Source organism: Pleurodeles waltl, chromosome 1_2 (assembly GCF_031143425.1).
Source record: "Pleurodeles waltl isolate 20211129_DDA chromosome 1_2, aPleWal1.hap1.20221129, whole genome shotgun sequence".
In the NCBI taxonomy this organism is placed as follows: domain Eukaryota; kingdom Metazoa; phylum Chordata; class Amphibia; order Caudata; family Salamandridae; genus Pleurodeles; species Pleurodeles waltl.
The window spans coordinates 1,291,288,181-1,291,310,125 of record NC_090437.1 but is presented as its reverse complement, the minus strand read 5'-3'; positions in this window follow the sequence as shown (position 1 = coordinate 1,291,310,125).

Here is a 21,945-nt window from a genome sequence, read left to right as displayed (position 1 = left end):
AAGGTCAAGCAGCCTAGATTCCGTTGCTTAATTGTCTACAACGTTTTGACCTTATCCACTTAAGGTCATCATCAGGACCAATAAATACACATAGATAAAGTGGTGCTGTAACCAAGGAACAAGAAAGAATTGAGATTTTTTTTTAAATTAAATAATAATAATGAAAACAATTCTCCCAAGGGTGTCACCAGGAAAAACAACTAAAGACTCACCAGCAAGTCAAAGTTATATCTAAAGGTCGCTCATCAAAAGGGAAAGACCAAAGTATGGCCACCTCCTAAAAAAATCCACAAAAAACATCGGGTTACTAATTGGTAAGAAATTACTTAAAGAAGGCACTGATGATGTAACCACAAAAGCATACAATCAATCTTTCAATTTTTCAGAACACTAGGGGCTATCCCCATCACCTAGTGAGATACTCCCTTAAACAAGCTTGGTACTGTCCTAGAGAGGTCTTGCTTACTCCTAGGACATGTGAGGATAACAATTGTATCCTTTTTGTGACTACTTTTTGCCCCACAAGTAATCGTGTCAGTAAAGTGATCAAAAAGAATTGGGGTGTGCTGCACAATTTGACAATTTCCTCAAAGCCCCCTCTCTTATCCTGTATAAGAGGTCAAAATCTGAGTGATCATTTAGTGCGGGCGGGCGGTCACCTGAGATCCCAAGTTAGGGACTGATCATACTATCCCATCCAGTTTGGGTTTACCACCTATTGTTGGACACTATAAGTGCCAGAATTGTAGTGTGTGTTGTTTGACTAAAACCACCAAGGAATTCAAAGTGGGGAACCAAGCATACCCTTTGAAAGATTTCAGCGACTGCCAGCCCAAAAATGTTATTTATGCAATCCACTGCCATTGCAATTTAATCTATATAGGGCAAACCACGCAAATGGTTTAGACCAGATTTATACAACATAGAAATAGAATTAAATGCAAGGCGTAGAATGCACCATTGGTTCCCCACTTTCAGTTCTTTAACCACAGTGAGAATGATCTGCTCTGGCAGGTTGTGGATGCACCCACGCTCCCTTTACAGAGCTGTGATTTAACAATCGCTACAACAATGGGAATGCAGATGGATCTCATGATGTGAAACGATTAATAATGGTTTAAACACTTTGGATGAATGGAAAAACTTGATTGTTTCTTGACCACTGATGTGAATTGCTTACATCTTGATGAATTGTTCCAGGATGAATAATGATGTTTATCTTTCTTTTTTATAGCTAATTGTGACTCAAGTTTTTTTTAATGCTCTCCATATATCATCATATGGTTTGTCCTTGCCTGATTGATTACAGTTGAAATGTTGTTTTTTGATTTTTTATTAATTTGGAGTATATTTTGGTGAATCATGCTTGAAAGTGTGTTAATTCATTGCTGACTGTTGTTTTAAAATCGCTTTATACATTTTTATGGATTTAAATCAATTAGAATCACTCTATTTAGTATTTCTGTTTCATACCAAGGCAGTCATTCACCAGGGCTGAGCAATTATTGATTCACCACCAGCTGGAAGTCTTTCTTTTATTTCTTCTGTATGAGGAGCAAGTTTAATCCTCTTTTGGTACCCCGGGGGCACAGCTTGCTCTCTCACGCGGTCTAGTGTCAGAGCGTCCTTTTTTTAGCAGCCGATTTCCGGAGGACGCTGCGCGTCCTTCTTTACATGGTGGAATTACTGACCGCGGCAGCCCAGGTGATATTTCGTTGGATTCAACATCCCAGAAAGTATAATGGGCTCGATATTTTTGTGAAGTTTTCTTTGGTGTTTGGGTAGTAATCATTTAAGTATTCTTTGCATTGTTTGTGTATTGTTGTGTTTGTTTTAGGAACCCTTACTTTGTTCGGGTTACCTTGTCTGATGTTTACGGACAAAATCAGTTTTCTCTTCATGCTTACTGTTAGAAATGGGGTCTCTAGTTGGCAGAGGTATATATCCTTGTCCAAGTAGGGACCACAATCCTAGTCAGGGTAAGTCACACACAATCCAAACTATCATGTGCCCACCCTAGGGTAGCTTGGCACTGAGCAGTCAGGCTTAACTTAGAAGGCAATGTGTAAAGTATTTGTGCAATAAATCATAAAGTAACACAGTGAAAACACCACAAAAATACACCACACAGGTTTAGAAAAATATATGATATTTATCTAGTTAAAATATGGTCAAAACGATAAAGTGTCATGACCACACAAACTTGCCAAGTCAAATCAAAGAAGTGCATTAGAAAAGCAAAGAGATATCCTCAGTGGAGACAGCAAAGCCCAAACTGGAAGAAGGTTTGCAGAGTAATCTTGCGCTTATTTCAAGAGAAGATCCAAGATGGCCGCTGTGAGTCCTGAAGGTTAGTTACAGTTCTAGTCTTGCAATCGGTTGGTTGCTAGGTTACGAGCTCTCCAGCTGGAAGCCTTGCACTTCAACTGAGGTCTGACAGGAATCAGCTGTGTGGAGAGAGAGCGCGCTTCAGAACAGAAACTCCTGTGAGGTAAAATTACATTTGAAGATTATATTACAGAAAACTGATCAATATTGTCAAGGTTTATTCGAAGAGTTTGATAGTAGACCGTTCCTGTGGAAGTCGGCAAGGCTACAGAGTTAATGTATGAATTAACCTTATGTTTACAAGGTTCTTGTTTAAGATATTAAAGTCAAAGAAAAAACTAACTTTAAAAGAGCAAGCATCTACAAATGTCAAGGTTATAAACAAGTGCCAAGTTTAAAGGAGAAACGAACTGTTAACAAATAAGCATTTACAAATTCAATGGTAATAAACCAAAATAGAGTTTAAAAGAAAAACAAACTTAAATAAACAAGCATTTACAACTACAAGTTATCGACAGATGTCGAAGTAAGGAAGGAGAAACTAACTGTAATAAACAAGCATTTACAAATACAAGTTATCAACAAATGTCAAAGTAAGAAAGGAGAAACAAACTTTAATAAACAAGCATTTACAAATACAAGTATTGACAGAAGTCACAATTGGACAGGGGAAATTAAATAACATCAGCTGATTTGAAGAACACATTATCACCAACTATATATATATATATATATATATATATGTATATATATATATATATATATATATAGCAACATAAAACCAATCTCTAACAAAGGTTGAGAAGTTCTTCCAGAATCAGTAATAAGCATTTTTTAAGAAGAGCTATCATTTATAGAGAGAAGCAAGGCTACAGAGAACTCAGGGTGAGTGAAGAAATAATAGAATTAAAGAGAATTAAGTGTTGAGAGTAGAAAGTGAAAAACTGATGTTGTATGTCCCTAGTAATTGCGACTGTGACTCTTGCAGGTGCTGTATCCAATCTTTGATGTGAAGAGGCAGACTGAGTACTGGCGTTCATCATCTCTGTGGCAGTCTCTCTACCATCCCATTCCCCGTTCCCCCTCCGGGGTACTCAGCACGAAGGATTAATATTCGTTGTGAGTAGCTCGGGTCGGGACTGAGGAGTTATCTTCTGCTTCTGAGGAAATCGAATTGAAGTATCCTGACATAAAGATTCAATAAGCACAGGTTGAAATGTCACTTTTGCAAGATTAAAAAGAGTCTTAAATCTTAGAAATCAACAGTTGTCTCTTGAATACACAAAGTACCTGGTTTGCGTAAAAAAATAACACGCACGGAGACCACAGTGGAGGAGATGTGTGGAAAAATAAGTTGTGCGTCAGATTTTATCACGCGGCACAGACAATGCGTTGTTTCTTTCCACGCTGCAAGGGGATTTGCATTGTTTCTCGGTGCGCAGTCTTGTTCCTCACTGCGATGCGGGGATCTTTTTGATGCCCAGGGATGATGCTGGGAAATTCTGGGTGCACTGGAAGAAGTCACAGGCATTGCGTTGATCTGGTAGGGTGATGCGTCAAATTTTTGATTTTCTACTCAGGGAATTGTGAGGGTGGGGGGTGTGATCTATCCATATTGATATCAGATATGCAATTAAAGTCTCCACCTATCATTTTCAGGTTTGCAAGAATAGGGCTCAGCTCCGCAGACAGTTTGTCTAAGAATTTATTTTGGTCTTGGTTCGAGGCGTAGAGGCCCCCTATAGTTATTTCTCTTCCATCCAGCCTTCCCGAGATAACCACTTATCTAAATGTGTGTGTACAGCCTGAAATGGGACGCCAGGGCATATCCATATCAGTACTCCTCTCGCGAATGCCGAATAATTGGTAGCGAATATTTGGCCTCTCCATCTTTTTCTAAGTGCTGTGACCTCCTGCTCTAGCAAATGGGTTTCCTGCAATACAGCAATATGTGCCCCTCTGCGTTTAATGTAGCTGTGTACCTTATATCACTTGGCTATGTTATTTAACCCCCTGACATTCCAGGTTATTAGCTTGTAATTTGAAGTCATGGTCTTGGTTCACTGGTTGTTGGCTATTGTTAGGGGAGGGGTCCAAGGGTGATTTGTCGCTACAACTACCTGTCAGGCGTTTGGTTCTTGTGGTATTTACCACTCTAGGCCTCAGTGCACAAAGTTCCCCTATAATTAACTGAAGAAATGTAGATCCCAACTCCCACTCCCCAGGACCGTTTACTAAAACTCTTCCTGTCCAAACTGTTAACATTTCAAATCTAATATCCTATAGATGGGTGACGTGGTAGGGGCCGAGAGCGCGTGTCCCGGGCTTTTCCCGGGGCCCAGCCGCAACATGGCTAGTTCTAAGTATTGTACGCTTTTGTCCCATGGTTTTACGATTATTGTCCCGGTGCCAGAGCTGAGTAGGGATCAAAGTCGGTTTTAATAGTTTTTCTTTTAGATACTCACGGACTTGAGGAACTGTCCACTTTAGCGTCAAATGATTTCTTCCGAGGTTCCTGGAGTTATTATAGGTAGGCTAGTGGCAGTGTCTTGTGAGGATATCAATGAGCCCCCGCCGCTGGAGTCAGGGTCCGAAAGGTTGCTAGAAGTTCGGGGTCTAAGGTTGGTCCCCTTCCTAAGGGCAGCGGTTGTTGATTCTACCGCGTCTCGCATCTCCCGCAGTGATTGGTGTTTAGGGGGAGCAGCTTCTGTGATTCGTTTAGAGGAACGGCTGCGCTTCTTCCCCGGTTCGTGGGGGGTCCCGAAGGCAGCGCTGAGGAAGACAGGTTCAGGGCATCCAGCCATTCCCCCACCTGTTGTGGTGATGAGAAAAAGTGTGTTTTACCTTCATGTTCTATTCTGAGCTTGGCAGGGGAGAGAATTGCATATTTTATCCTATTTTATCGTAGAATGTGTTTGTGACTGTGAAAGGAGGCCCTTTGCGCTTCGGTTTCTCTTGTGAAGTCCGGAAAGATCATAATCCGTTGGTTATTGCATAGAGTTTCGCCTAGTTGTCGTGACTGGGAGAGAATATCGTCTCGGTCTTTGTAATGCAGCAGGTTAGCTATGATTGGGCGAGGTCTGGCCCCCGGGGGCGGTGTTCTGTTGGGGATCCTATGTGCTCTTTCTATTGCAAAGTAAGCCAAAAGGCCCTCCGGGGCCATGGTGGTTCTGATCCAATCTTCCAGAAAGGTTTCTGTGTTGTTTGCTGAGGATTCCGACTCTTCCGGTACTCCGATAACTCTGAGATTGTTCCTTCGTGCTTGGTTTTCAGCATCTTCTGCTCTGGTTTGTAATGTCTTAATTTGGGAGGACAATTGCGCTATTTCCCTAGTTGTTGTTTGCTGCGCAAGGTCGAAAGCGGTTAAATATTTTTCATTCATCTCCACTCTCTCTTTAAGTTTGTGGTGGTCGTCTCGCAGTAGAGAAAGGCCTAACGATAGGTTATCAATCTTTCCCTCAAGTGCTTCACAAGATTCTTTAATAGCTAGGAGGACCGTGTCTAACGTTGTTTCTTGAGGGGTCGGGCTGCCTGAGCACGCCTGGCTGGGGGAATGGGTGGCTTGTTTCACATTTCCACCTTCCGTTTGAGCTTGGTCTTCTCGCTTTTTGGGTTTCCCCATGACTGAGTCTGTGCTATGACTGAGGAGGGTGATTTGTGTGTCTAGACCAGGGTAGGGGTCTGAGTTGCCGGTTTCAGCTTGGCCCCTCTATTCCCCGCAAATTTCCTCCATTCACGGGTTTCAATCACTGGGGGGGAGGGGGAAAGGGCTCCACTCAATTCCCACTCTGTGTCTTCTTTTGTGGGTATTGTTTTGAGTGTTCTTACGGGTCCCGAATTTGATGTGGAGGCCGGGGATTGGGCAGTGCTGTATGGTACGTTTTCCTTTGAGTCCCTTCAGTATATTTAATGTGAAGCTAGTGTCTGACCTTGCTATCACTCGTTTCATGCTCTATTGGGTTCAGAGTTTCGAGTGTCTGGTGGGCCTCCAGGGGGGCAAATTCAGCTCTATCAAATAAGTAAATGGGTGATGATCTCTTCTGGGTTATCCGGGGGTGTATTGTAGGGCCTCTCTGTTCGTCGAGTGTTTCCCGAGTTGGTCAAAGTTCAACTATAGTGGAGGGTGGAGAGTCGAGGGGCAGGACACGGTATTCGTCAAGCCATCAGTGTAGGTAGCGTCTCAAGCCACTTAATGCGCCAGCACCGAGGTGGGGGTATCCTTCCCCATCTCTCCCATCCTGTCTGCAGCTTCGGAGGTGCCCGGGGGGGGGGGGGACAGCAGGCTCGAGTCCCAAAGGGGGGTCCACCAGGTTTGAGGGCCTTCGGGGATCCGTATCCCTCAGGGTTTCCGCAGTGGGATGGGTCCGCCCCTCCCCCCCTTCACAGAGCCACCAATGAATAATTCCCGTTTAGGTCAGATTGAAAGTGCGGCGGGAGTCCCCCGCGTCTTAATCACTCCTTCTTATAGTTTTTAGGGGTCCCAGGGGCCGGTTGTCTTTACCGTTATTCTTGCACAGCGGTCGGATTCTCGTTCCTTCTCTGTGTCCCGGTGGGGCTCCACCCCTCTCCCCTGCGCTCGCATCTCCACACTCACCGGGCTCCTGTATTAACTCTGGGGTCTCAGCTTCCCCAGTGGGCTCCCCCAGTTGCATCATTCGGGCTCCGGTTGCTGCTGTCGCCCGTGGGAGTCATTTCTCTTTCTGTTCTTCTGCGATCGCCACGTACGCCGCGGTCGCCATTTTGTCTTCGGGTTCTTCCCTCCGATCGTCTGTGGGTTTCACAGAAAACCGCCTCTGCCGGGGTGAAATCTTCTGGGACTGGACTACTTCTGCATCTAGCAGATCTCCGGGAGGGATCTCGGTATTCAGTAGATGAAAAGGTGAGCTCTAAGCGGTATAAAAGTCGGCCGGACCCCGATCCCAGCCCCAGAGCTCCGCGCTAAGCTTGCAGCCTCAACGGCTGCCGGCCACGCCCCCGATGGCAACGGAACTGGCCAAGTTTCAGGAGACCCAGCGGCTGCAGGAGGAACACTATTTGGGGATCAGGGAGGAACTCAAGTCCATCAAGCCCACCCTGGTCACCATTGTAAGGGTGTTGAAGACCTTCTCAACACCAGGAGGGACACTGTGGCACAACAAGGGGCCCCTGACACTAGCCTCGATGATGAACTGCCCACCACCTCTGCCGGCGCTAGTGGACAGGAGGCGCCGCCACAGGACCACGACACCAGCACCCCACCCCCTGCAGATGGAGAACCACCCTGCAAACGGTCCCTGAGATCCAGGACAAAGACAGAGAACAATGGCAAAGCCCGCCAAGAAATGAGACCACCCTGAATGTCATCCTTCTGTCCCACTTCATCACCCTGTCCATCCTTAAACTGTCCTAGCTCCACTTCCTAATCCCCTTTGGACAATGCACCTGTGAGACCAATAACTGGACTCTGCCATGAACATTCCTCCACCATCACCCCTGACCATTTTCCAACCCCCTCCACTAATTTGCACTTAAATAAACACCCTTGAATCACAAAACAATCTGGAGTCAGTCTGTGCTTTCACAAATGTGTATTTGCTCTAACTAACAAAAATAGCAATGTCCATTGTATTGTCAACATTCCTATGTCACACAGCTCTAGTCCATGAGGTAACATAGCAGAGGACACACAGTGGGACCCACATCTGTGAAATGGAAAGTCAAAGTGATAGGTCAGGGTCCATATACTGGGTGATAGGTCTAACAATTGTATGAGATGTAGGAGGCAGTGATGTCTTCTTAGCTGTGTCTCACTGGAAGTATTGCTGGATCACGTTGTTTCTGCTGTCGATATCCTCTTCTTCTGCCTCCTCTTCTTCACTGTCCACAGGCTCCACAGCTGCCACAAGACCTTGTTCTGGACCATCCTCCTGCAGAAAAGGCACCTGTCGTCGCAAAGCCAAGTTGTGCAGCATACAGCAGGCCACGATGATCTGGCACACCTTCTTTGGTGAGTAGTAGAGAGAACCACCTGTCATATGGAGGCACCGGAATCTGGCCTTCAGGAGGCTGAAGGTCCTTTCGATCACTCTCCTAGTTCGCCCATGTGCCTCATTGTAGCGTTCCTCTGCCCTTGTCCTGGGATTTCTCACTGGCGTCAGTAGCCATGACAGGTTGGGGTACCCAGAGTCACCTGCAAATGTCGAGGGACAACTGTTAGACACACACTAACCCTTAGGGACGACCCCAGACCCAGACAACTATTCACAGGGTATAGGGTCATTGTTCTCACCTATTAGGCACACACGATGCCTCTGGAGTTGCCCCATCACATAAGGCATGCTGCTATTCCTCAAAATGTAAGTGTCATGCCCTGAGCCTGGAAACCTGGCGTTCACATGGGAGATGTACTGGTTGGCCAAACACACCATCTGCACATTCATTGAATGGTAGCTCTTCCTGTTTCTGTACACCTGTTCACTCCTGTGGGGGGGTACCAAGGCCACATGTGTCCCATCAATGGCACCTATGATGTCGGGGGGATATGTCCCAGGGCATAGAAGTCACCTTTCACTGTGGGCAAATCCTCCACCTGAGGGAAAACGATGTAGCTGCGCATGTGTTTCAGCAGGGCAGACAACACTCTGGAAAACACGTTTGAGAACATAGGCTGGGACATCCCTGATGCAATGGCCACTGTTGTTTGAAAAGACCCACTTGCCAGGAAATGGAGTACTGACAGGACCTGCTCTAGAGGGGGGATTCCTGTGGGATGGCGGATAACTGACATCAGGTCTGGCTCCAACTGGGCACACAGTTTCTGGATTGTGGCACGATCAAGTCTGTAAGTGGTAATGATGTGTCTGTCTTCCATTGTCGACAGGTCCACCAGCGGTCTGTACACCGGAGGATGCCGCCATCTCCTCACCTGCCCCAGCGGACGTGCCCTATGGACGAGAACAGCGAGCAGAGTCAGCCAACACTGAGGTAGTAAAAAAAGATTTTATTGCACACATTTGTCAATCCGCTATGTGCCTGTCACTGTGTGTATGCAAGGCCTAGATATGTGTGACTCATTGTAGGAGGCTGGCCTGGTTTGTAGTGGTACTTACACTCTGCACCAGGTCCACTTATCCCTTATTAGTGTAGAAGAGGTGTCTAGCAGCTTAGGCTGATAGAAAAGGGTAGCTTAGCAGAGCAGCTTAGGCTGAACTAGGAGACGTGTAAAGCTCCTACTATACCACTGGTGTCATATGCACAATATCATAAGAAAACACAATACACAGATATATTGAAAATAAAGGTACTTTATTTTTATGACAATATGCCAAAAGTATCTCAGTGAGTACCCTCAGTATGAGGATAACAAATATACACAAGATATATGTACACAATGCCAAAAATATGCAGTAATAGCAATAGAAAGCAATGCAAGCAATGTACAGTCACAATAGATTGCAATGAGAGCACATTTCCATTTCCAGACGAGAGTACCTGTGGAACAAGGGGACCAAGTCCAAGAGTCACACTCAAGTCGTGAGTGGGCAGATGCCCAAGAAATGCCAGCTGAGGGTGCAAAGAAGCTGCCACCGGATGGTAGAAGCTGGTAGACGCTGTGGATTCTTCAAGAACGAAGAGGACTAGGAACTTCCACTTTGGAGGATGGATGTCCCACATCGTGAAGAAGCTTGCAGAGGTGTTTTCATGCAGACAGACCGCAAACAAGCCTTGCTAACTGCAAGGGTCGCGGTTAGGGTTTTTGGATGCTGCTGTGGCCCAGGAGGGACCAGGATGTCGCCAATTGCGTGAGGATACAGAGGGGGCGCCCAGCAAGACAAGGAGCCTACTCAGAAGCAAGCAGCACCCGCAGAAGTGCCGGAACAGGCACTACGAAGAAGAGTGAACCAGAGCTCACCCGAAGTCACAAAGGAAGGTCCCACGACGCCGGAGGACAACTCAGGAGGTCGTGCACTGCAGGTTAGAGTGTCGGGGACCCAGGCTTGGCTGTGCACAAAGGAAATCCTGGAAGAGTGCACAGGAGCCGGAGCAGCTGCAAATCACGCGGTACCCAGCAATGCAGTCTAGCGTGGGGAGGCAAGGACTTACCTCCACCAAACTTGGACTGAAGAGTCACTGGACTGTGGGAGTCACTTGGACAGAGTTGCTGAGTTCAAGGGACCATGCTCGTCATGCTGAGAGGGGACCCAGAGGACCAGTGATGCAGTCTTTTGGTGCCTGCGGTTGCAGGGGGAAGATTCCGTCAACCCACGGGAGATTTCTTCTGAGCTTCTAGTGCAGAGAGGAGGCAGACTACCCCCACAGCATGCACCACCAGGAAAACAGTCGAGAAGGCGGCTACAAGGTTGCAGTAGTTGTCTTTGCTACTTTGTTGCGGTTTTGCAGGCGTCCAGAGCAGTCAGCGGTCGATTCCTTGGCAGAAGGTGAAGAGAGAGATGCAGAGGAACTCTGATGAGCTCTTGCAGTCCTTATGTAAAGATTTCCCCAAAGCAGAGACCCTAAATAGCCAGAAAAGGAGGTTTGGCTACTTAGGAAGGAGGATAGGCTAGCAACACAGGTAAGAGCCTATCAGAAGGAGTCTCTGACGTCACCTGCTGGCCCTGGCCACTCAGAGCAGTCCAGTGTGCCAGCAGCACCTCTGTTTGCAAGATGGCAGAGGTCTGGAGCACACTGGAGGAGCTCTGGGCACCTCCCAGGGGAGCTGCAGGTCAGGGGAGTGGTCACTCCCCTTTCCTTTGTCCAGTTTCACGCCAGAGCAGGGCTGGGGGATCCCTGAACCGGTGTAGACTGGCTTATGCAGAGATGGGCACCATCTGTGCCCATCAAAACATTTCCAGAGGCTGGGGAAGGCTACCCTCTCTCTGAGGAAGTCCTTTGTTCTGCCTTCCTGGCCAAGCCTGGCTGGACCCCAGGAGGGCATAAACCTGTCTGAGGGGTTGGCAGCAGCAGCAGCTGCAGTGAAACCCCTGGAAAGGTAGTTTGGCAGTACCCGGGTCTGTGCTAGAGACTCGGAGGATCATGGAATTGTCTCCCCAATGCCAGAATGGCACTGGGGTGACAATTCCATGATCTTAGACATGTTACATGGCCATGTTCGGAGTTACCATTGTGACGCTATACATATGTCGTGACATATGTATAGTGCACACGTGTAATGGTGTCCCCGCACCCACAAAGTTCGGGGAATTTGCCCTGAACAATGTGGGGGCACCTTTGCTAGTGCCAGGGTGCCCACACACTAAGTAACTTAGCACCCAACCTTTACCAGGTAAAGGTTAGACATATAGGTGACTTATAAGTTACATAAGTGCAGTGGTAAATGGCTGTGAAATAACGTGGACGTTATTTCACTCAGGCTGCAGTGGCAGACCTGTGTAAGAATTGTCAGAGCTCCCTATGGGTGGCACAAGAAATGCTGCAGCCCATAGGGATCTCCTGGAACCCCAATACCCTGGGTACCTCAGTACCATATACTAGGGAATTATAAGGGTGTTCCAGTATGCCAATGTAAATTGGTGAAATTGGTCACTAGCCTGTTAGTGACAATTTGGAAAGAAATGAGAGAGCATAACCACTGAGGTTCTGGTTAGCAGAGCCTCAGTGAGACAGTTAGTCATCACACAGGGAACACATACAGGTCACACTTATGAGCACTGGGGCCCTGGCTGTCAGTGTCCCAGTGACACATACAACTAAAACAACATATATACAGTGAAATATGGGGGTAACATGCCAGGCAAGATGGTACTTTCGTACACTCATTTAAAAATAATGCCATGTGGGCACCTGAAATGGCGGCTGCCTGACCTGTAATGTGGGACAAGGTGATATGAGGTAACTGCGCTGGTGCTGTACACCGTCGCGGTAGGCGGTCATAGACCGCTGCACAATCCTGCATTGGTTAACATCGGGCCGGATGTATGCCGGCAGTGACGGTACGCACCGCCGCGGACGTGACCGCCATTTTATCTCTGTTCACTCACTTGATACCTGACCTTCGACAGGAGAGGACCTGCACTGCAAGTGCTGCTGTGACCTGTGTCTGGAAGCGACGATGGCTCATGTGTCTGGGGAAAAGGCCCCTGCTTTCACTTCGGAGGAGTTGGAGAAGTTAGTGGATGGGGTCCTCCCCCAGTACATGCTACTCCACGGTCCTCCAGACAAACAGGTGAGTACACTGTGAGCATGCTGTATGGGCAATGCCTGTTTGGAGTGGTGTGGATGGAAGATACAGGGGTGACTGAGGCCTGCAAGAGCGGACGGTGAGTGTATGTGCGTCAGGGCAAGGTTGGGAATGTGGGCCAATGACTGTGACGGTCCGGAGGGTTAATGATCATCCTTTTCCCCTGTACTATTCCTCTAGGTCAGCGCCCACCAAAAGAAGGATATCTGGCTCCACCACAGACAGAGCACCCACTGCCGGAAAAGATGGGAGGACATTCGCCGCTGGAGCAAGAAGACGGCGGAGGCCCAGCTGGGGATGGCCTCCCAACGTGAGAGGGGTGCCCGTCGCACCATGACCCCCCTGATGTTTCGGATCCTGGCGGTGGAGTATCCGGAGTTGGATGGGCGCTTGAGGGCATCACAGCAACAATAAGGAGGTGAGTACAGTCACATCCATCTGACTCTGCGCACATTAGGAGGTGTCTGGGTGGGGGAGGTGGGCAGTGGGTTCCCCTAGGCCAGGGCGAGCTTTGTAGGCAAAGTCGCTTTGTGAGGCAGGCTATGTGGCACCCCAACGCCACCAGTAGTAAGAGCCATCTACACCAAGTCAGGCTCCTGTGACTTCCATGTGTGCAGCACTCGGGCATAGGCCTTGTACCCCATGTCCCTGTGATTAATTAGGGGACTCTAAGTGCATGGCGTAGTGCAGAGGACTGCTGTGTCTGTAGTGTCCGCCAACGGTAGCGGTATTGCATGCACTGAACATGTCTTTCTTCTTTCTTCCCCTCCCTTTTGTGGTCTTCCTGTTCTTGTGTGCATTAGCATCATCAGGTGGAGGAGCAGTGCCACCGGAGCAGGAGGGAGCTGCATCCCACATGGCCCTGGAGGGCGAGACAACGGAGTTTGAAGTCACCAGTGGGACGGAGGGCGAGGGGAGCTCCACGGCGGGGACAGGAGCAGAGACCAGCAACACCAACTCCTCCTCTGATGGGAGCTCCCTTGCTCTGTGCCCACCGCATCAACAGGTACAGCCGCCACCCCCCCCCCCACCAGCACCGCCCTCCCAGCAGCCCCTCAGCGTGTGTCCCGTGGCCACTCACCCAGGACGGTGGGCATCTCCTTTGCCCCAGGCACCTCAGCCCCTGCCCCAGTCAGCCCTGCTGCCCTCAGTGAGGAGGCTATTGACCTCCTGAGATCCCTCACTGTTGGGCAGTCTACCATTCTGAATGCCATCCAGGGTGTAGAGAGGCAGTTGCAACAAACAAATGCATACCTGGAGGGCATTCATTCTGGCCAGGCAGCCCAACAGCAAGCATTTCAGGCTCTGGCTCTGCACTGATGGCAGCCATTGTCCCTGTGTCCCGCCTCCCCCCTCCAACCTCCTCCACCCAGAACCAATTCCCTGTACCTCAGCCTATCCTAAGCACATCATCAGACCAGCATGCACACACCTCAACACACAAGGGTGGCTCAGACAAACATAAGCACCACACATCCCACAGGCACTCACACAAGCATCATACCCATGCACACATACCAACATCCACTGCCTCCACTGTACCCCCCTGCTCCACATCTACCTCCTCCCTCCCTGTCTAGTCTCCACTCACACCTGCATGCACTACATATTCAGCCACTACCTCCATCACCAGCACGCCCATCACCACACACCACTCAGGTACACTCACCTCACCCACTACCATTCACATATCCCCTGTGTCCTCTACCAGTGTGTCTATGAGCCCTCCTCCCAAAGTACACAAATGCAGTCACACACCCACCCAACAGCCATCCACCTCACAACAGCCTCCAGCCCATGCACCTTCACTCAAAGTCAGCAAACGTACACCTCCTACATCCACTACCTCTTCCTCCACTCCCAAACCCCCTCCATCTGCCCTTCCCAGTGTGTATAAAAAGTTTTTCCTATCAAATGTTGACCTCTTCCCTGCACCCCCCCCGTCCCCTAGGGCCCGCCTTTCTATGTCCCAACCCAACACCTCAGCCACCACATCACCGGGCACAGTGGTGCCGGCAATTGCGGGATTTTGGAGTGCGCCAAGCAACAGGGCTGCCAGTGTCCCAAGGAGCGAGGGCAAGGTCATTCCCCCACCTCCAAAACAGAAAAAGTTGCCCACATCCCAGAGGGAGAAGGCAAAAACACCTGCCACCAAGGGCTCAGGCAAAACAAAAGTGGGAAGACAGCTGCGCCACCACCAAGGTGGGGAAGGGCCAAAAAATCAAAGGCATTCCACGTCAACGCCAACCTGCATGGCGACAAGACCGCCACCACCACCTGCACCGCCGCCACAGACACCGCCGCCAGCACCGCAGACACTGAGCCCTTCTCCAGCATCGCAGACACTGAGCCCTTCACCAGCACCGCAGTCAGTGAGCCCGCCACCAGCACCGCCGCTACTGACACCACCGCCAACACTGCAGTCAGTGAGCCCGCCACCAGCACCGCCGACACAAAGACCACTGCCAGCACCATTTCCACAGAGCCCGCCGCCTGCACCGATGCCACAGAGCCCGCTGCCAGAACCAATGCCACAGAGCCTGCTGCCAGCACTGATGCCACAGAGCCTGCCCCCAGCACCTATGCCACAGAGTCCGCCTCAAGCACCGCCGCTACTGACACCGCCGCCAGCACCGCCAGCGGACCCGCGACATCCTGAGCCAGGGGCACCACCGCGGACATGGCTGCCAACCCCAGTGGTCAGTCGTACAAGGCTGAGGAGGAAGCACTCTGGGCACAAAGCCCCCTCCAGAACCAGTGGAGATTGACATCCACTACCTCAGTCCTTGGCAGGATGAAGCACTCTGGGCACCAAGCCCCCTCCAGAACCAGTGGAGATTGACATCTACTACCTCAGTCCTTGGCAGGATGAAGCACTTTGGGCACCATACCTCAGTCCTTGGCAGGATGAAGCACTCTGGGTACCAAGCCCCCTCCAGAACCAGTGGAGATTCACATCCACTACCTCAGTCCTTGGCAGGATGAAGCACTCTGGGCACAAAGCCCCCTCCAGAACCAGTGGAGAAAGGCATCCACTTGAGAGACTGTGGCTTTGCACTCCCCAGGATAAAGCAGTGGGCCACTCCCCAGGATAAAGCAGTGGGCAACCCAACCACTAAAAAGACTTGAGAGACTGTGGCTTTGCACTCCCCAGGATAATGCAGTGGGCAACCCAACCACTGAAAAGACTTGAGAGGCGGTGGCTTTGCACTCCCCAGGATAAAGCAGTGGGCAACCCAACCACTGAAAAGACTTGAGAGGCTGTGGCTTTGCACTCACCAGGATAAGGCAGTGGGCAACCCAACCACTGAAAAGACTTGAGAGGCTGTGGCTTTGCACTCCCCAGGATAAAGCAGTGGGCAACCCAACCACTGAAAAGACTTGAGAGACTGTGGCTTTGCACTCCCCAGGATAAAGCAGTGGGCAACCCACCCACTGGAGAGACTTGAGAGACTGTGGCTTTGCACTCCCCAGGATACATCAATGGGCATGGAGCCCCCTCGTGGAGCTGGCGTCGTGCACTCCTCCAGCTGAGGTGCCCCCCTCTTCCCTTCCCCCTGAGGTGCCTGTTTCAGTTCGATCTGATGCCCCAGCAGTGTTCTCCCCGTTTGCAGTCTGGTATTGAGTGTGGGCCTCGCCCATGCATGTTGGGCCCAGTGGTCCACGGACTTTGAATGGTGCACTATCCGGACTTGTATAGTTGGTGTACATAATTGTTTATACTGTATTTAAAGTTTTGACTAATGGATTTTTATTGATTACAATTGTTACAATCATTTCCTTTTGTCATTGCGTTCTTCCAGGGGGTTTGGGGGTGTAAATCTATTGTTGCAGCATGTATTGGTGTGTGTGTTGTAGTGGGTGTGGGTGGGGGTGTTGCGTGTTGCGTGTGTGTGTCACTCTCTTTTCCCTCCCCCTTCCCTGTGTTGTAGGTGCAGTACTCACCGTGGTCGTCGCTGCTGTCCTTCGTGCTCCTGGTTGAGGAGCAGGAAAACTATCACAGGGAGGATTTGGAGTTCTGGCTCCATGGTGTCCTGGTTCCTGGTTCCTCGTGGGTTGTGTAGAGGTGAGTGTTTCCCCTTCCAAGTCCTGTTTCCGCCGTGTTTTTGTTCGCGTTGAATCCACCCCGGAAAAGGTGGCGGATTGGCCTCTCATAATAGTGTGGGCGGTACATTGTCTTCGCCTGTCTGTTGGCGGTGACCGCCATGCTGTTTGTTTGTACCGCCGTGGCAGTCTGAGTGGTAAAGTGGCTGTCTATGTTGGCGGTTTCCGCCATGGTCGTGATTCCATTTTTTTTTACTGCGGTCTTACCGCCGCTTTAACACTGACCGCCAGGGTTGTAATGAGGGCCATAGTGTCATCTGCAATTGACATCATTCAAAATGACATGTCCTTTCTACATCATGGACAAAGTCAGCTGTGTTCCATAATGCAGTTAGGTTGGACATTACAGATTTAGAAAAATGGCCACGTTCCATGGAAGTATATTAACAGTAGTGACTTGTTTGCTGCGTTTAATTTATCCAGGAAACAGCAGACAATGGCTAAAAGGGAAGCAAGTTTCACCATGCTTCACGGTTGTAGAAAGATCATCAACAGTATGGCTTGTACATGGCATTATAAATCTGCCTATTTCCACCTTTAATTTTTCGAAATGCTTGAAATATCTTGCTGTGGGCAGATACGAGCAGCTGGGTGACAGCTATATTAAGGAAGAGTGGGAGTTGCCGTTTGAATATAAATGTTTGAGCAGCAAAACAGAGATCTTTCTTAGCCAAAGCGAATGTGAGACTACTGTTAGTCAATCCATGATTTGCAAACAGGTGTCCCTTCATGGCCTTTGCAATGCGGGGGTTGCAATCTTGGCCTGTTTTCAGAAGGGTACTTCCAGCCCTTTGATCCGTCCAGCATTTCATGTACTTTCAAATGGAAGTTATGTGGTCCTGAATGAACAAAGCTATTCCGGTATGCGACCAGGAATTGCATAAGCAATTTCAGTCTCTATGGTTGTAACGTGTTGCAGACACATTTTATTCCCCCCTACACAATAGATAAGGGTAGCAGAAATGTGGCCTCACATTGATACTACTAATGTAAATTATGACAAGCTGAGCAGACTACAGGTGCTACTGTTCCAGAAACAAATTGCGTTGACATCGGCTAGAGAGACATGTGCTCTCCAGGTAGCAAGATCTTCAGCCGAGATAGAATCCCTATTAAGTACCAACTTCCCGAAGCACTTTGGAGAGCTTGTATCCAGAATATTCAACACCTTGAGTACTACAGGCATTGTGCACTTCTTTAAGGCTGTCAAATCTGGATTTGTGTCCATCATCCGGACTTTCTTCTGAGTCATTCCTACAGCTATTCATTCACTCTTTTCCAGTGTGTTTGGCGGCTTTCCTGTGACTTTGGCATTGATCGGCGGAATACTACTGCTGTTATTCCTGTTACGCAGTGGTTGTGCCTTCCCAGCTAGGAGGAGTTATGGAGCTACTACCACCAGACTAGTTGTGCTGTGATCGCATGGTGCAGTTCTTTGGTGCTCCGTTGCTGGAAGAATTGGAGAATGATTGGTCATTGTCATTCCGACCAGTCCTATGGTGTGTGCAGCCAGTCTTCCATTGCATCTGGTGCCTCTTCGAACATCTACCTTCGGTGTGCCTTGCTTGCTCCATGAGACTGAGGCTGATTCGCGAGGCCACTTATGAGCCGCCCTTAGTTGACTGTCTGGCTCCTTTGGGCACTTTGGGTGGTGCTGACATCGCAGGAGATCCTGCATCTAACGCTGCTGCTCACTACTGCTCTGTGGATCCGTCTGTCAATCCTGTCATCGATCTAACATCTGACGACGTGGCTTCTTTCCTGAGTGCCCTTCCTATTGATGGCTTTGAGGTCATTCTTCAGGATCATGACTACTGTTAAATAAATTTGACCATTGGCATATTCTAAAGGTTCAAAATTTTGCCAAACATTGCCTTTAACTTTGGCATGCTGTGCTTGTCATGGTCGACATTATGGGGGGTCATTATGACCCCGGTGGTGAGTGGAAATGTGGCACTAGTACCGCAAACAGGCTGGCGGTACATCATGTACTTTCCCACTTTAGTGTGACAGTAACATAATGTATCTTTTCAGGGAATTGTTTATATAATTGCCGCCCCAAGCATGCCATCTTATCTATTGTTTGGGAACATATCTGTGTCAGGGGTCAAACAAGATCTTTATAAATACATCTCACACAGGCAAGATAATTAGAGGGATTCCTACCAGATGCATCAACGCTCTCAACGCTACCTATGCTACACGTCGCCTTGATGCCAACCCAGTCTTCATTATCCTAATCATTGCAGCCCATGCAATTTACTGTACATTGTTAATATAACCTATTGAAAACTTCACTGCATTTCTTTGATTGCCTGTGTGTGACTGAGACATGTTGCTCATGTGAGAAAAGGGTAATCTCCGTTCAACCACGACCTCCCTGAGATGTCCCACTCTTGAGTCCATGCGTAAAGGCTGCCACAAATCACCTTTTAGTGTTTGGGTTTTTGGTGAGGTACTTCTTGTTAGTCGTGAGGGTTGGGACGACAGTTGCAACTTATTGTAGGAATGGCCTAGTCACCTACAAACAAAAGTGCTGTCATCCTTAAACCAGCATTCTTGCCTAGAGCAAGAGTCCAACTACGACACTTGTCCTTATTAGAGTTGTGTCTTCTGCCTGGCTGAGGTGCACACACCCTAGCCAACCAGAAACCCCATTTCTAACAAGGCATCAGTCTGGGCTTTGCATACTTACATAAGGTCGCTGGGCCCCAAGAGGGAAAGAAGTGGCTAAGAGAGTTGCAATGTCATTAGCTCCTTCCTATTTTAATCATCATTTTTGTGTCAGATGTTACTGAATGGTATTTTAACATCTTCACTTACAGCCAAAGCATGTTTACAACATTGCATCAGTATGACTTTTGTTATCTGTAATCTTCACCTGCCTCGTGGAAATCCAAGCCTTATTGAAGTATACCAAAGCAAGTCCAAACTCAGTGCACTGTGCACCAGAGTTTAGCACACCCCTAAAGCCTAACCAATTATTTTCAGGCCAGCTCAGCAGGATGGAAACCCTGGTGCTGAGCTGCTATCTAGTTAATCAGCAGTAGCTCAGTGGCAGAGCCAGTCCTCCAGCCCACCCCAGACAGGCCACTTTCTTAGTTGAAGGGCACGCTGGGGCATGATCCATCGCTGGATGACCCATTCTAGGAAAAAGCGGCATTAGTGGGATTGGAAGAGTGTGGGACAGAGGAGGCTGCCTATGTCTGAACTGACGACAAACCCTCAGGGAATGACCCATGACACATCCCCCTTTAGCCTCATCCTTGTGCCAAGGCTCGAGGTTCTTCTGTCTGGGTCAGTAAGCAGAGGCTCAGAGCTGCAGGATGAGGTTACACTCAAAGACATGGCAATGATGAACTGAGAACTGTCAAAAATGCCCTTGTGAGGAACTGGAAATTATAACCTTACTGAGGCTGGGAACCCGCAAAAATGAGCAAATGGGCAGATGACCTGTCTAATAGCTATCAGTAATGTTTATCCAAGAAAATTAGTCCACAGAGACCTGACCTGGAAATAACTCAGAATGGCCAATACTGTGTTTATCAGTATCTGGAAGTGATGATCTTACTGGCCAGTGATATTGATGAACTAACTGGGAACAGGCAACGTTGAACAAACAGGGAACTGGCAACAATGAGCTATCTGGGAACGGGCAATGATGACGACTGAGAAGCAAAATGCTTGCAGAGAAAAGGAAGCATTGAGCCAAGGTGGAAGTTGCAACACCGAACTATTCGGGAACTGGCAAGAATGTGCTTAAAAGGAACTTGCAAATGTAACTGAACTTATACCGGCAATAGTGAGTTTACAGTGAGCTGCTATTTTAAGCTAACTCTGTACTTACACTGATTTAGTAACAGGAAACTGACAGTAATGTTCTCACTGGGAAGTGACAATTTGCTTACATGGAACGTATAATGTTGAGTTACCTGGCAGCTTGCAATGTCTGGAGGGAAGCTTGCATTGATACTGGTTGTGTGTCTGATGTAGTAAACAAAATCAGCATATGTATGTATACATATATTTATGTATATGTGTGTATGTACACAGTATGTATGTATATGTATGTATGTAAATGTATATATGTGAATGTATATATATGTATATGTATACAGCATATGTGTGTATATGTATATGTGTACATATACATATACATACAGTACTTACAGTATATAGTATATGTGTACAGTATATGTATGGATGTATACAGTATGTATGTATCTGTATACATATACATGCTGTATATGTACATACAGTACTTACAGTATACAGTATATATGTACAGTATATGTATGTATGTATACAGTATATATATGTATACAGTGTAGTAAACAAAACCACAGGCTTTATGACTGCAGAATGGAAGAGTGTAACTCACAAGGACACTGGCAGGTAGAAATGATTTTCCTACTCACAAACTACCATTTGTGTCTTATTGCAGGTTAGCAGGTGGAAGGGGCGTTCCCTTCCTCCAACAAATCGCAATGGAATATATCAACTATTTCTAGTGGCAATTCAAATGGAGAACCATTGCCTTGAGGGGCATGGTATCCCACTTCCAAAGTGCACGTTTTCTCAGTGGGACATCTTCCACCTTGCGAATGTCTGCGTTTGTCATCGGGGGATCACACGGGGACAACTGAATGCTCCCTGGATAGCATTCACTGAATTAAAGTTTTTCTGTTTCAAAGCATCCCTTCTCCCTTTAGTGGGGAGGGACCGGTTTAAAAAATGCCATCATTCTGTGAACCGAATGCATGGTTGGAGGCCTGCTATTCGCAGCTATTTGGAGTTGTTAAGGGACCCCTTCCTCATAAATATTAATGAGGAAGAAGCTGTTCCATCTTCTCGTGAATAAGAATTTTACTATGTTAGTCACTCTGCAAAAAGGTGGGGTCACATATCAGTTAGTGTGAAAAAAAATCCCCGATGGTTTTACATCCCAACCAAAATACACTGGGACCTCATACTTTGCGCACCATTTTCACTATACAAAAGCCTGGCATTTTGGCTTTGAAATTGACAATTTCCATCTGGTCACCTGTCATTTTCATCATTAGTGCCTCAAGAGCTGGCTAGGCATACATTTTTTAGTAAACAAAAATTACGATAACAATTTGCCGACCTAAATGATTTTGTCGGTTTATCATTTCCTTGTGGGACTTTGAATATTGTTCAAAGGGTTTATATCGAAATCTTACGAATTCTTGATGGAGAAAAAAAAATAAGGATTCCGGAACCACAGATGTTTGTTTTCATCGTCTGTCAGACCCCTTCTCTTTAAAGTGGCGCTAAAGGAAGATTTAAGAAGAAAGGGAACAGAATGTCATGAC